The sequence below is a fragment of the Anabrus simplex genome, chromosome 6 (assembly GCF_040414725.1).
Source record: "Anabrus simplex isolate iqAnaSimp1 chromosome 6, ASM4041472v1, whole genome shotgun sequence".
In the NCBI taxonomy this organism is placed as follows: domain Eukaryota; kingdom Metazoa; phylum Arthropoda; class Insecta; order Orthoptera; family Tettigoniidae; genus Anabrus; species Anabrus simplex.
In genome coordinates, this window is record NC_090270.1 from 304,614,951 (window position 1) to 304,628,577 (window position 13,627).

Sequence of the window (13,627 nt, forward strand, 5' to 3'; positions counted from 1 at the left end):
ACTTCTTGTTTTGCATCTTTAATTAAGTGGTCAATTTATGTTATTTGTGTAATAGGAGAAATCGTTTTGGCATACTGTAGGCTACGGCAAATTTCTTATTTGTTTCATCTTGAGAATGTATTTATTGCATACTTTTAAGACCTTCCTTTTGTGAAAAAAGGTATTTACAATGATTTTTAATTTATGTCATATGCATTTTGTGTTAATTTGTTTCATGTTTCATTAATGTATTGTTTTAATAGCATGCGTTGTTTTGTTTGTGATAACATGATGGGCCCTACTTATTTTTGTACTATGAAACGTAGCTAGATAGCTTGTAAAATACAACCTAATTTCAATACGGATCAGTAGCCTATTCATTTATTTATTTTTGCTATTTTACTCTACGTCGCACTGACACAGGCAGCTTTTATGGCAACGATGGGACAGGGCGGGGCTAGGAACTTAGAAATGCGAAGAAAGTGGCCATGGCCTTAATTAAGGTACAGCCCCAGCATTTGCCTGGTGTGAAAATGGGAAACCACAGAAAACCATCTTCAGGGCTGCCGACAGTGGGATTCGAACCCACTAGCTCCCGGATGTAAGCTCACAGCCGCGCGCGCCTAAACGCACGGCCAACCCGCCCGGTGGTCTAGTAGGAAAAAAAGTTTTTTTTTACGGGGGGCCCCCGTAGCCCGCTCCCCCGTCGTGACCATCGACTCAATCTACATGGCCTCCGACATGCTATTAATTTCTAAGTAGAAAAGAGATAGCTGGGTAGAGTGGGAAGTGATACAAGGAGTATCTGCCTGTTTCCATGTCAGACACGTTACCAGGTGAGATTGTGTTAGGTATATGGTGTTGAAGTATGGTATTGAAGGGTCAGGGAAAAACCACATAGGCAGAAAGAAGAAAGAGCCTACATGTAAAACCTGACTTCTTTTGATAGCACATGCAAGGATGTGGGCTGGAGATAGACCAGAGGTTGTGTTAGTTAGGATTATGTGTCATGCAAACATAACCATTTCCTTGCCATTTTCTGTTATTGAGGGGATCAGTCCTTCTTGTCACTGCCTGGTGCGGCTCGGGTCTGGTAGCGTCTGGGCTCTGGGCCACAGGTTCGTCCCATTGCCCAGCAGCCAGCAGTCCCTGGTGCCAAGTCTCCTTTTGGAGAGGGGGGAATTAAAGCCAAGCCTTACGTAATGCAAGGGGCTATCTTCTTCCGCCTGTCGATGTCCCTCTATGCGGTGTTATTGGAACACACTTGTCTCTGCAACAATTTGTACATATATACATTTAAAATTTAAAACTTTAGAGTGCGGGCCGCTCTCGTGTCCTGTAGAACAAGTGCATCGTATAATTAAATGATATTATCAGGGGTGGGTTATCTGTCCACTCCCTTGTCGCTGGCAGGGGGCGGGGGTGTATTGGGTCGTCCCTTATTAAGGCTGAGTTGCCTTCGTCTTGATGTATTTCTTATCTCAATCCTCCCTCGCTTGATTACCGGTGGTGGCTAGGTCTGTAACATAACATAACAAAACATAACATAGCATAATAATGGTAGTATAGCTTAATCTAGGATATAGGTGATCAAGTATGTACATATATACAGGTTCCGCAGTGTGGTGAGTGGGCGTAATGTTAAGTGGAGCGGTGTAGTGGGTAGGTGTCAGCTTAGGAGCGAGGGCGGCTTTGGCCCCCCAGCCTCCTAACCCTGTGGCTGAACAGAATGTGTTTCGGCGTGGGGTATTTTGTGTATAGGTCGACGTCATAGCGTCCGATTCCACTGACAAGTGGGTTGACCTTACTACACCATGACTTCTTGTACATTCGGAGTGTTTGCTTTCGTATGTGTTGCCTTATCGAGCTGACTTTCGCAATAGAGCGTAGTTGGCGTATTGGCGTGTCGTACGGGAGTCTAGCCGCTGCTCGAATGCATTTGTTTTGTATTAGCTCCAGCTTATCCAGATTTGTCTTAGCAGTGTAGCCCCAGGCAGGGGCTGCGTACGTTATTATTGGCCTAATTAGGGCCTTGTACATGTTGATTGCTACTCTCTTGTTAATACTGGATCTTTTGTTCAGTATGGGATAGAGCTGTGACAGTCGTGCGTGTGTTTTCCGCTGGATCTCTTTAATGTGATATAGCATGGTTAGTTTTCTATCTAGGACTACTCCTAGATATTTGACCTTGTCGTGCCATGCTATATCTCGATTGAATAGTTTGAGCGGTTTTATATTGGCTGGCCTGTGTGTGCGTCTGTTCTTCCTAGTGAACATTACAGCTTGGCATTTGTCTACATTGACATTGATACGCCATTTGGTTAGCCAGGGCTCGAGGGTTCGCAGTGCTACTTGTAGTCTCTTTCGGGTGCATGCTAGTTGAAAGTGTTGTACTGTGATAGCAGTGTCATCCGCGTAGAGGTGCGTGGTAGTGAGTTCCGCTGTCGGCATGTCATTCGTAAATAGAATGAACAGGATTGGTCCTATTAGTGACACTTGGGCTACGCCCGCCCTGATCGGTCGCGTGCTTGACAGTGTGTTATGAACGTCTACTTGGAACTCTCGGCCTTCCAGGTATGATTTAATTAATCTTATGTACCCTGGGTGGAATTAGAGGTCTATTAATTTCGCTAATAGGCCTTCGTGCCAGACTTTATCGAATGCCTTCTGGATATCAAGGAATACCGTGCCTGTGTCCCTCCGCTTGTTTAGTCCGATGGTCGCTTGTTCTAGGACCCGGGTAAGCAGTTGAGGGGCGGAGTGGCCGTTCCTGAAACCGAATTGTTCGTTTCGAATGATTCCTCTTTCCTTGATATGTGCTATTAGCCTTTTCAACAGTATTTTCTCGAATACTTTGCAGAGGGCGTCCAGGAGACTGATGGGCCTGTAGTTATTGGGATTAGATTTCTCCTTGCCTGGTTTGCCAAATACAAGAATTCTCGCCTTTTTCCACTGTTCTGGATAGTACTGCAATTGGAACATTGCGTTGTATATTTTAGTGAGTAGTACGAGGGCTTTCGGAGTTAGCTTTTTTAATATTATGTTCTGTATCTCGTCTGGACCAGGTGCCTTCTTCGGGTTAAGGTGGTCTATTATCCACTTAATTTCGTGGATATTAGGCTTCTTAACCTCGGGCTTAGGTGCGTTTGCTTAGTAGGTAAAAAGGCGAGCCCAGTGTATATATACTGTGTAGAGGTGAGAAGAATGCAAGAATGAGGAATGTGGCCTGCAAGCACGAATTTCCTGTTCTGCCCAGACAGGTCGGCTCTTATCTGATCTTATCTGATTCACGAAAACATTGACTCACACTTTGCACTTTGCTGGATTACAACTGACAAGAACGAAGAGCTGCCAGTAGCAGATAATGTAAAGTATCCTGGGTAGTAGCGAAGTTGCTATGGTAACCATTGCGTCACTGGCTCTGCTGGTGAAAACCCCTTCGCCCCGTGCCTCATCGGGCACGTGCATTCTTCTGATCTCCCAACAATACAATGTTTCCTAGATTCAGTTTTGTCCCGTTTCTGTATCATATATTTTTATCGGCAGTAATTAATCGAAACCGTCACGTCGCGGCTATCAGCGGAGGCATTTCCGGTCATTTTTCACACCCAATTCATACAGCTGTCAGTGTATCACCCATCCGTCAAGATATCTGGCTGCTTCTCAGTAGCGTAGCCAGGATTTCAGTTTGGGGGGGGGGCATTCATCCAGAATTTTATTTTGATATGTGTCCAAACTTCCATAGTTTAGGTGGTGTAGAATACCGAAAAAGGAAATGGATGTCCTTGGATCCAAGTAAGAGTGGAGGATTCGTGCGGATTCCGGAAGCTAATAGTAATTTCTTCTTCCGATTCTTCTTCTTATTCTTCTTCCTCCGCTTTTCCGACATCTGTGGGGTCGCGGGTGCGAACTCTGTCGAACATGTGGATTTGGCCCTGTTTTACGGCCGGATGTCTTTCCCGACGCCAACCCTATATAGAGGGATGTAATCAGTGTTGTGTGTTTCTTTGGTGGTTGGTAGTGCAGTATGTTGTCTGAATATGAATATGTTGGGACAAAACACCTTGTCCCCAGCCAGAAGAATTAATTAGACGCGATTAAAATCCCCGACCCAGCCGGGAATCGAACCCGGGACCGTCTTAACCGAAGGCCTCAATACTGATCATTCAGCCAATGAGTCGGACTCCGTAAGCTAATATTAATGCACATTATATATAAATGCTCAATAAAAGTACATTCGTTAAAACTCCTGGGGTGTCTGGACTTCTTGTACGACCCCCCCCCACGCCCCCGGCTACATCTGTTACTCCCATCCAAAAATAACTGCAGCATTTCATACAAGTGAAATGAATGCAAGAATAAAGTGTTTGAGTAAGGATGCAATATTCTGGTTTAGAATAAAAACGGTAATGTTATTATAATAATGGTCATGTGATAAGCAATATAGAAGTGATATTTTATACCAATAATGCGACAAAGATATACACACACACGTCGAATTCACGTTTCTCGCCCTTCTTGTCCATGGCTAGATGATGAAGGCAAGAGAATGATGGGCCACCGTGACTCGTTATTTCGACATTATAAACAAATCCTAGATGACACAGACTTCGAATCTAACTGCATGTTAAGTATTCTACGGCCCCTAATTTTCTGTATTTTTATCAATGACATACCATCTGTGACAGGAAATAACACATATGACCTCTGTGCTGACGCTCTTCAAATATATCGACACTGCAAGACAAGATATTAACAGGGACCTCCGACGACTCAGTGTACTGTATATGCACAACGAAGCTCTCTTATACCAAACTGCAAAAAAACTCAGACAATTATAATTGGATCACGAAAATTACTGAGCTGCTCAAACAATGTCGCAATCCCGCCTATCCTACTGAATTAATTCCTACAGTAAAACGGTTTAAAATCCCAGCGTAATGATGAATGAAGCAGTTGATTGGTGTGATCACACGAAACAAATACGTAAAAAGATTTTTGGAGTTCTTCACCCTCTTAAACAGCAGAGGGATGTATTTCCATTTGAGCTACAGGCCAAACGAATACAGACATTCATTCTCCCTATTCTTGATTATTGTGACATTATTTTAGTTGACATGACGAGAGATAATAATAATAACAATAATTGTACCGGGTGGTACACCTCCACGCCGTTAATTCAAATAGAGAAAGCCTGAACTTTAACAAACTGAATTAACTCAACGGTTTTTCGGAAAATGTCACTACTGTAAATTTGGTAATTTTGAAGTGTTCTGAACTGTGTCTATTTTGATTTGTGTTAGTTTGCTCCGTATCAAGAAGTTTGAACATTCTCTAACAGATGTCGCTACCCAAAACTATGGTAACACACTCTGGTGCAATGGAATGAACTTTTTTGAAGAAATATTGTATTCCTAAGTTTTATTTTTTACTAAATTTTGTTCTGTGGTTTGTGGGTTGGCAATATAAATCCTTTCTTTCCGCCCGTTTTGAATGTAATCAATCATGAATTTACGTAATTAATTTTCCACCAATAAGGTGTTTCTTCCTCATCTTGTGTATTAGTTTTTGCTGTTGGCCAATAAAAGTTTGTGGGCGGGTTGTTATCATTCATGAAAGGTCTCGAATGTTCCACGAGGATATATAAACTGCTGATTTTCTTGTCTCGGTGCCACTTCTGTAACATCTTTCTTAGTGTGTGAATATATAGCAGGGGTGGGAAGCGCCTCTTTCTTCAAGCAGCAGTTCATCTACAAGGTAATGGCCTGTTAACATCTTCATTTCTTGCTAGCTCAGCAGTTTAACTCTCGGGGAGGGTTCGAAACCTTTAGTATGTAACCTACCCTTTTAAAATGTAAATTCTTTTCTGTCTATCTACAAATTACAAATCTGTAAAGCGGGGATAGAGAGTGCTTCACCCTCTCGAACTCCCCTTCATTTTGAATTTGAGGTGACTATGTTTTCGTAACCGTTTTTCTCTTCTTCTTAAAGTCTTAAACTTATTTGCCGACTAGTCACCTCCATAGATTGGGATTAGCCCCTGTATCATCGGCCTAGCGCCACATGGTTTTTAGACAAAAACGTTGTGTAGGAGTGCAAGTTATCGCCTCCATTTTATTTTGCATTATGGGCCAGTAACTTAACCTGATGTTTTGCTCTCTTCATGTGAAGGCCCTGTAGGTTGGGTACAAGATACCCCTGTTTCACTGTATGTGTGCCTTGAGGGCAGGTAGGAGTGAAGTTTGTTGTGGCCTTTGATAGGCTTGTAAATTGAGAGCAGGACTACTCTTTCCAAATTTGATCTCTGCGTGCCTCTAGGAGGCTTAACATTGTAATTAGGGGCAAGTGCTCCTTGGCATGAAGGGGTTTTCTGCCCCTTTGTTCATTTGGTAACTGGGTAAAGTTGAGCTATTCGCTCAAAGATTGTGAGTGTGGGGCTTGAAGCCCAAAACTTGGTAAAAAAAAAAACCCTGACGGGAAAAATCATTTTGTACCTGACTTTAATTGTTATTTCACCTAGTGGAAATTGTTGAATGTTCGCACCTTACTTCACCTCTAACTACCACGGATAACTCCGTAATAATAATAATAATAATAATAATAATAATAATAATAATAATAATAATAATAATAATAATAATAATAATAATAATAATAATAATAATAATAATGTTATTTGTTTTACGTCCCACTAACTACTCTTTTACGGTTTGCGGAGACGCCGAAGTGCCGAAATTTAGTCCCGCAGGAGTTCTTTTACGTGCCATTACATCTACCGACACGAGGCTGACGTATTTGAGCACCTTCAAATACCACCGGACTGAGCCAGGATCGAATCTGCCATGTTGGGGTCAGAAGGCCAGCGCCTTAACCGTCTGAGCCACTCAGCCCTGCATGACGAGAGAAGAAACACTTAAACTTCAACGAGCACTGAATTCCTGCCTGCGATTTATTTACAATATCGGGTACGATGTTCATATCACCCCATACTAACAGGCTGTCTCGTGGCTGATGTCTGATAAACGTCGGCAGCTACACACTTTAACGATGGTGATCAGAGTGGTAGCTGAAAGTCAGCCAATGTATATTTCTTCTAAATTCATCTTTTTATAATCATTTCACAACTTAAATACTCGTTCTAGATTCGTTGTTTCTATTTCACTGCACCGCACAAATAAAATTAATAGATAATTTGTGGTGACTGTCGCCAGATTATGTAATTCCCTGCCAGTTCAGGTCAGAGAAACTAGCTTTTTTAAATCACGATTTAAGGTCATCTGCCGAGACTACCTGCTGAGGACATCTGACTGAATGGTTGAAGTATGAATGTGTGCGTTCCTAAGGATTAGCCATTTTTAAGAGTTTTTAATATTAATTAGTTCTGATATTAATTTAGTAAGTAATTTATTTACATTTATTTTCAATTCTATTAATTTATGCAGTTTTAACTATTTTAAGTATCTCAGTATTTTATTTAAGATTCTGATTTGTATGTGGTTAAGTGTACGAGAGGGCCTGAAGCCCTAACTTCGCCACTGTACTGAAGGCATTAATAAATAAATAAACAAATAAACAAATAAATAAATAAATAAATAAATAAATAAATAAATAAATAAATAAATAAATAAATAAATAAATAAATAAATAAATAAATAAATAAATAAATAAATAAATAAATAAATAAATAAATAAATAAATAAATAAATAAATAAATAAATAATGTAAAGCGTATGGGTATAGATATTATGTTAGTTGGTAAAGAAAAACACGCGTTACAACATATTATGCTATGAAGGGTTTACCTTGTCCTATTAGTTTCCAACGCGGTTAGGGCCACGCAGCTCTGAGCTTGCATCCGGGAGATAGTGGATTCGAACCCCACTGTCGGCAGCCCTGAAAATGTTTTCCCGTAGTTTCCAATTTTCACACCAAGCAAATGCTGGAGCTGTACCTTAATTAAGGCCACGGCCGCTTCCTTCCCACTTCTAAGCCTTTTCTATCCCACCGTCGCCATAAGACCTATCTATGTCGGTGCGACGTAAAGTAAATTGTTAATTACTTTCCTCGCAAGCCTGGGATACAGAATATAGTAGTATAAAGTTAGAGTTTTGTGACGCTAATATTCGTATGTATAGTTTTTATTAACGTGTCAGAAACCAACGACACTGAGCTGTTGCCATTTCAACACCGTTTTAAGGGTTACCGATCCAAGCCGGGATTTGAATCTGTGAACTCGGACTCAGAAGGACAGACACAACCTACTGAGCCACATGAAAAGAAGGCGTTTGCGATTATTTTTAGGAATAGATGCAGTTAGTGTTTTTACAAAGGTTTTATGAGGAGCATTTATTAAGGCGTACGTTTTCTTACTGTCCTAAATGCACGAGGCCGCACAGAAGAACTAGCTGGAAGCTAAGGAGCCATGCAGAGGTGTCGCTTCCTTCTCTGTTCACTTTTCCAAACCAAACTCCATGACGTAACAGCCCCGAAGCGCCATCGCCTACCAAGCGACGGCTGCTCAGCCCCGAGGCCTGCAGATTACGAGGTGTCGTATGGTCAGCTCGACGAATCCTCTCCACCGTTATTCTTGGCTTTCTAGACCGGGGTCGCCATCTCACCGTCAGATAGCTCCTCAATTATAAACACGTGGGCTGAGTGTACCCCGAACCAGCCCTCAGATCCAGGTAAAAGTCCTTGACCTGGCCGCGAATCGAACCCGGGGTCTCCGGTAAGAGGCAGGCACGCTACCCCTACACTCTGGGGCCGGCTGGTTATTATTAGGTCTCCTTATTTTCGAATTTGACTTAAGACATCCTGCATTCGATTCCCGGCACTGACAGAGTGAAGAAAGGCATGGGATGGGGAGGATACAACTTTGTTTTTGGGTGCAGTAGTTTTCCTTGAGTCTCCCGTAATTGAAATATCTACGGCCTGGAAGGTAGTCACCTACACGGAGTGTAGTACCAAAGTGGTTCCTTTTTAAGAAGACAAATTAAATAAAGATTTTACTTCCTCGCAAACGAAGAACGATATTATCAATTTTACGAACAGTTTCATTAATGCAGCCGGTGTATGTTAAGAGTACAGAAGCTATAATTGTACATGGTAACAATCAAAACCAACAATATCTACTGAAGATCCGTCACCGCACTCGGTAGGACCGGCTTTCTTTTTATATCCACCGGGCGAGTTGACCGTGCGGTCAGGGGCGCACAGCTGTGTGCTTGCATCCGGGAGATAGTGGGTTCAAACACCACTATCGGCAGTCCTAAAGATGGTTTTCTGTGGTTTCCCATTTCCACACCAGGCAAATGCCGGGGCTGTACCTAAATTAAGGCCACGGCCGCTTCTTCCCACTCTCAGCCCTTTTCTTTCCCATCGTCGCCATAAGACCTACGGTGCGACGTAAAGCAAATTCTAAATAAAAAATAAAAAATCTTTTCACAACCCCTTCCAAAGAAAAGTTGTATCCACACTACTGGCCTGGACTTACACCCCATCCACTGAAATTATTTTGTGGGTACGCCACTGCATCCACTCACCATTTAAGGTACAAGGTAAGTCTGAAGAATGGTTGGATACTCAAACTACAACATCATAAATGATGCGGTTCTGGCTCAAAAGTGTAAGGGAAGGTAAGGGACGGGATCTAGTGTTTTAAGCAGAATCCGTACCAATAGAACGTGACTTCCCATTTTAAAAAAGGTTTCATGTATCGACTGCGATTCAAGCCTGGGCCGTCCTGATGAGAAGATAGAACATTGGAACTGAGTTATTACGCCCGCCAATTACAAAAGATTTACCCGCACTTTTGATGGTGCCATTTGAGGTTCCAATCAGTCCCCGGGCATTTGACAAAATTTATAGGTCTACCTATCGAACTTAGGCACGACTCCGCAATTGCATTGCTACTGTAAAAATAAAAAAATAAACTTTTTCATAACCTACCGAGGATGCACATAGTGTTGGCTTCTCAGTGACAAAACGGTCCCTCTTCAAAAAAAAGTTACTTATATGGCACAAAATGAGGAACTAACGTGCAGCTCACAATCCTGTCACAGTCTTCCCAACGCTGCAACTTAAAACACAGCACATCTCTCAACCACGGTACAATCCGAGGATCCCTAGGATATTGTTGTTTCCTGGAACCGATATGCAAAAGCTGACACGATGTTGTAAGCTTGCAACTGTTTCTGGACGTGCCCCCCCCCCCCACCCCCCCGCGTTATATCGGTGGCCACGTTTCTTCCCCTTACTGAGTAATCCCTTGCTAATTGCCCCTTTCTTCATGTCTTGACATTTGTCAACACACGGTTACATTCTCAATACTGAGGCCGCTACAGAGAAATATCCCCGCGCATCACAATCCTAAGTGTCTTCCTTTCATTTAAGCAGTACAAATATGGAGAATTATGTATGGCCCTATTGAGCCCTGCTAGTAGATCCTTGTCGCTATGTTAACATTTTGGCGTACGTTTTTAAGTTGTTCGTACCGTACGTAAAACAACGTCTGATCCTTGCTCTAGTTTCAGGAATTATTTGGGGGCGGGCGGCCCCACTGGGCCCCTCCTTGGCTACGCCAGTGCTGCTTATAGTAACAAATTCGTTAAGTAATATTATGCTTTGCTAGCTTTGGAAAGAGTGTGAGAGATTGTTTCAAGGAACATGTTGCACAAGGACTAAATGAGAAGGCTGAAGGAAACACAATAGAGGAAGAGTGGAGAGTCATGAAAAATGAAGTCAGTAGGGATGCTGAAGATGTGTTAGGAAGGAAGAAAAGATCAACTAAGAATCAGTGGATAACTCAGGAGATACTAGACCTGATTGATGAACGACGAAAATACAAGAATGCTAGAAATGAAGAGGGCAGAAAAGAATACAGGCGATTAAAAAATCAAGTGGATAGAAAGTGCAAGGTAGCGAAGGAAGAATGGCTGAAGGAGAAGTGCAAGGATGTCGAAGACTGTATGGTCCTGGGAAAGGTAGATGCTGCATACAGGAAAATCAAGGAAACCTTTGGAGAAAGGAAATCTAGATGTATGAATATTAAGAGCTCAGATGGAAAGCCACTTCTAGGGAAAGAAGACAAAGCAGAAAGATGGCAGGAGCATATCCAACAGTTGTATCAAGGTAACGATGTAGATAATTTGGTTCTGGAACATGAAGAGGCTGTTGATGCTGATGAAATGGGAGACCCAATTTTGAGGTCAGAGTTTGACAGAGCTGTGAATGACCTAAATAGGAATAAGGCACCTGGAATTGATGATATTCCCTCTGAACTACTGACTGCCTTAGGAGAAACCAGCATGGTAAGTTTATTTCATTTAGTGTGCAGGATGTATGAGACAGGAGAAGTCCCATCCGATTTTCGGCAGAATGTTGTTATACGTATTCCCAAGAAAGCCAATGCTGACAGGTGTGAAAACTACCGCACTATTAGTTTAGTATCTCATGCCTGCAAAATTTTAACACGTATTATTTACAGAAGAATGGAAAAACAAGTTGAAGCTGAGTTGGGAGAAGATCAATTTGGCTTCAGAAGAAATGTAGGAACACGTGAAGCAATCCTGACTTTACGTCTGATCTTAGAGGATCGAATCAAGAAGGACAAGCCCACGTACATGGCATTCGTAGATCTAGAAAAGGCATTCGATAATGTTGATTGGAACAAGCTATTTATGATTCTGAGGATGATAGGGATCAGATACCGAGAACGAAGAATTATCTACAACCTGTATAAAAATCAGTCTGCAGTGATAAGAATCGAGGGCTTTGAAAAAGAAGCAGCAATCCCGAAAGGAGTGAGCCAGGCTGCAGTTTGTCCCCTCTCCTTTTCAATGTTTACATAGAACAGGCAGTAAAGGAAATCAAAGAGAAATTTGGAAAGGGAATCACAGTCCAAGGAGAGGAAATCAAAACCTTGAGATTTGCCGATGATATTGTTATTTTATCTGAGACTGCAGAAGATCTCGAGAAGTTGCTGAATGGTATGGATGAAGTCTTGGGTAAGGAATACAAGATGAAAATAAATAAGTCCAAAACAAAAGTAATGGAGTGCAGTCGAACGAAGGCAGGTGATGTAGGAAATATTAGATTAGGAAACGAAGTCTTAAAGGAAGTAGATGAATATTGTTACTTGGGTAGTAAAGTAACTAACGATGGCAGAAGTTAGGAGGACATAAAATGCAGACTAGCACAAGCAAGGAAGAGCTTTCTTAAGAAAAGAAATTTGCTTACTGCAAACATTGATATCGGAATTAGAAAGATGTTTTTGAAGACTTTCGTGTGGAGCGTGGCATTGTATGGAAGTGAAACATGGATGATAACTAGCTCAGAAAGAAAGAGAATAGAAGCTTTTGAAATGTGGTGTTACAGAAGAATGCTGAAGGTGAGATGGATAGATCGAATCACGAATGAAGATATACTGAATCGAATTGGTGAGAGGAGATCGATTTGGCTAAATTTGATGAGAAGAAGAGATAGAATGATAGGACACATCTTAAGACACCCAGGACTTGTTCAGTTGGTTTTTGAAGGAAGTGTAGGTGGTAAGAATGGTAGGGGTAGACCAAGGTATGAATATGACAAACAGATTAGAGCAGATGTAGGATGCAATAGTTACGTAGAAATGAAAAGGTTAGCACAGGATAGGGTGGCATGGAGGGCTGCATCAAACCAGTCTATGGACTGATGACTCAAACAACAACAACATTTTTGGAATATGTTAGTTTTATAACAAGTTTCTGGAACATGTTATCTCAGTGGAACTGGAATGTTGGAACATGTTACAGGAAAATAACAGTTTAGCCCACCTCTACTCGAGAGATACTATACGTGAACTTTTCCTTGAGCTCGATTTTTACGGGGTGAGGAGCAAGGAGGGAGCGCTGCCGGATCCAGTTATACTGCCAACTGGATGGAAATGAAATCTGAATTGAATAGATAATATGATTGATCGATATGAATTTTCTAAACATTTATTATCTTACGTCAACAACTGTGTCACACGTACATCATTTAACATTATATAACATTTCTCAATGCGAATCTTGTTACTAGCATGAATTATATAGTTTGGCTTTGCTGTGTAAACAACAACAACTGTACTAGTTCGTAAAGTGTACGCCAGATGTCGTACAGCGATAAATTAGCGATTCATAGTTTGTGTTTCAAAGGTTGCCGATATGGATGTCAAAGATGACCGAGGTCTACCGATTCAGTACTAGCGATCTCAGGGCTCAAGAAAAGGTTCGCGTATAGTACTGAAACTGGATGATGCATAAAGAAATTTATCACTGAAAACTTCCAGAAATAAACAAACTTGAACATGAAACGCGTAATGTGATGACGTAAACAGAACGTTCATTTGGTTAGCAAAAGGCTAACCATCAATGAAAATACAATTTCCGAGCAAAATAAAAATGGAACTGTGGCAAGCGACTCGCCTACACCTCATTAGCTAACCAAAACCACTGGTGGAAAAGTACCAACACATCAGCGATTTATAAATGATTTCCTGATAAACACCCACCCCCCCAAAAAAAAGAAAACGTGACTAACTATACGCGAACCTTTTCTTGATACTTTATTTCTTTCATGTTGATGGGGGGGTTGGGTTCTTTTAATGTTACCCAGTCGCAAATCAGGA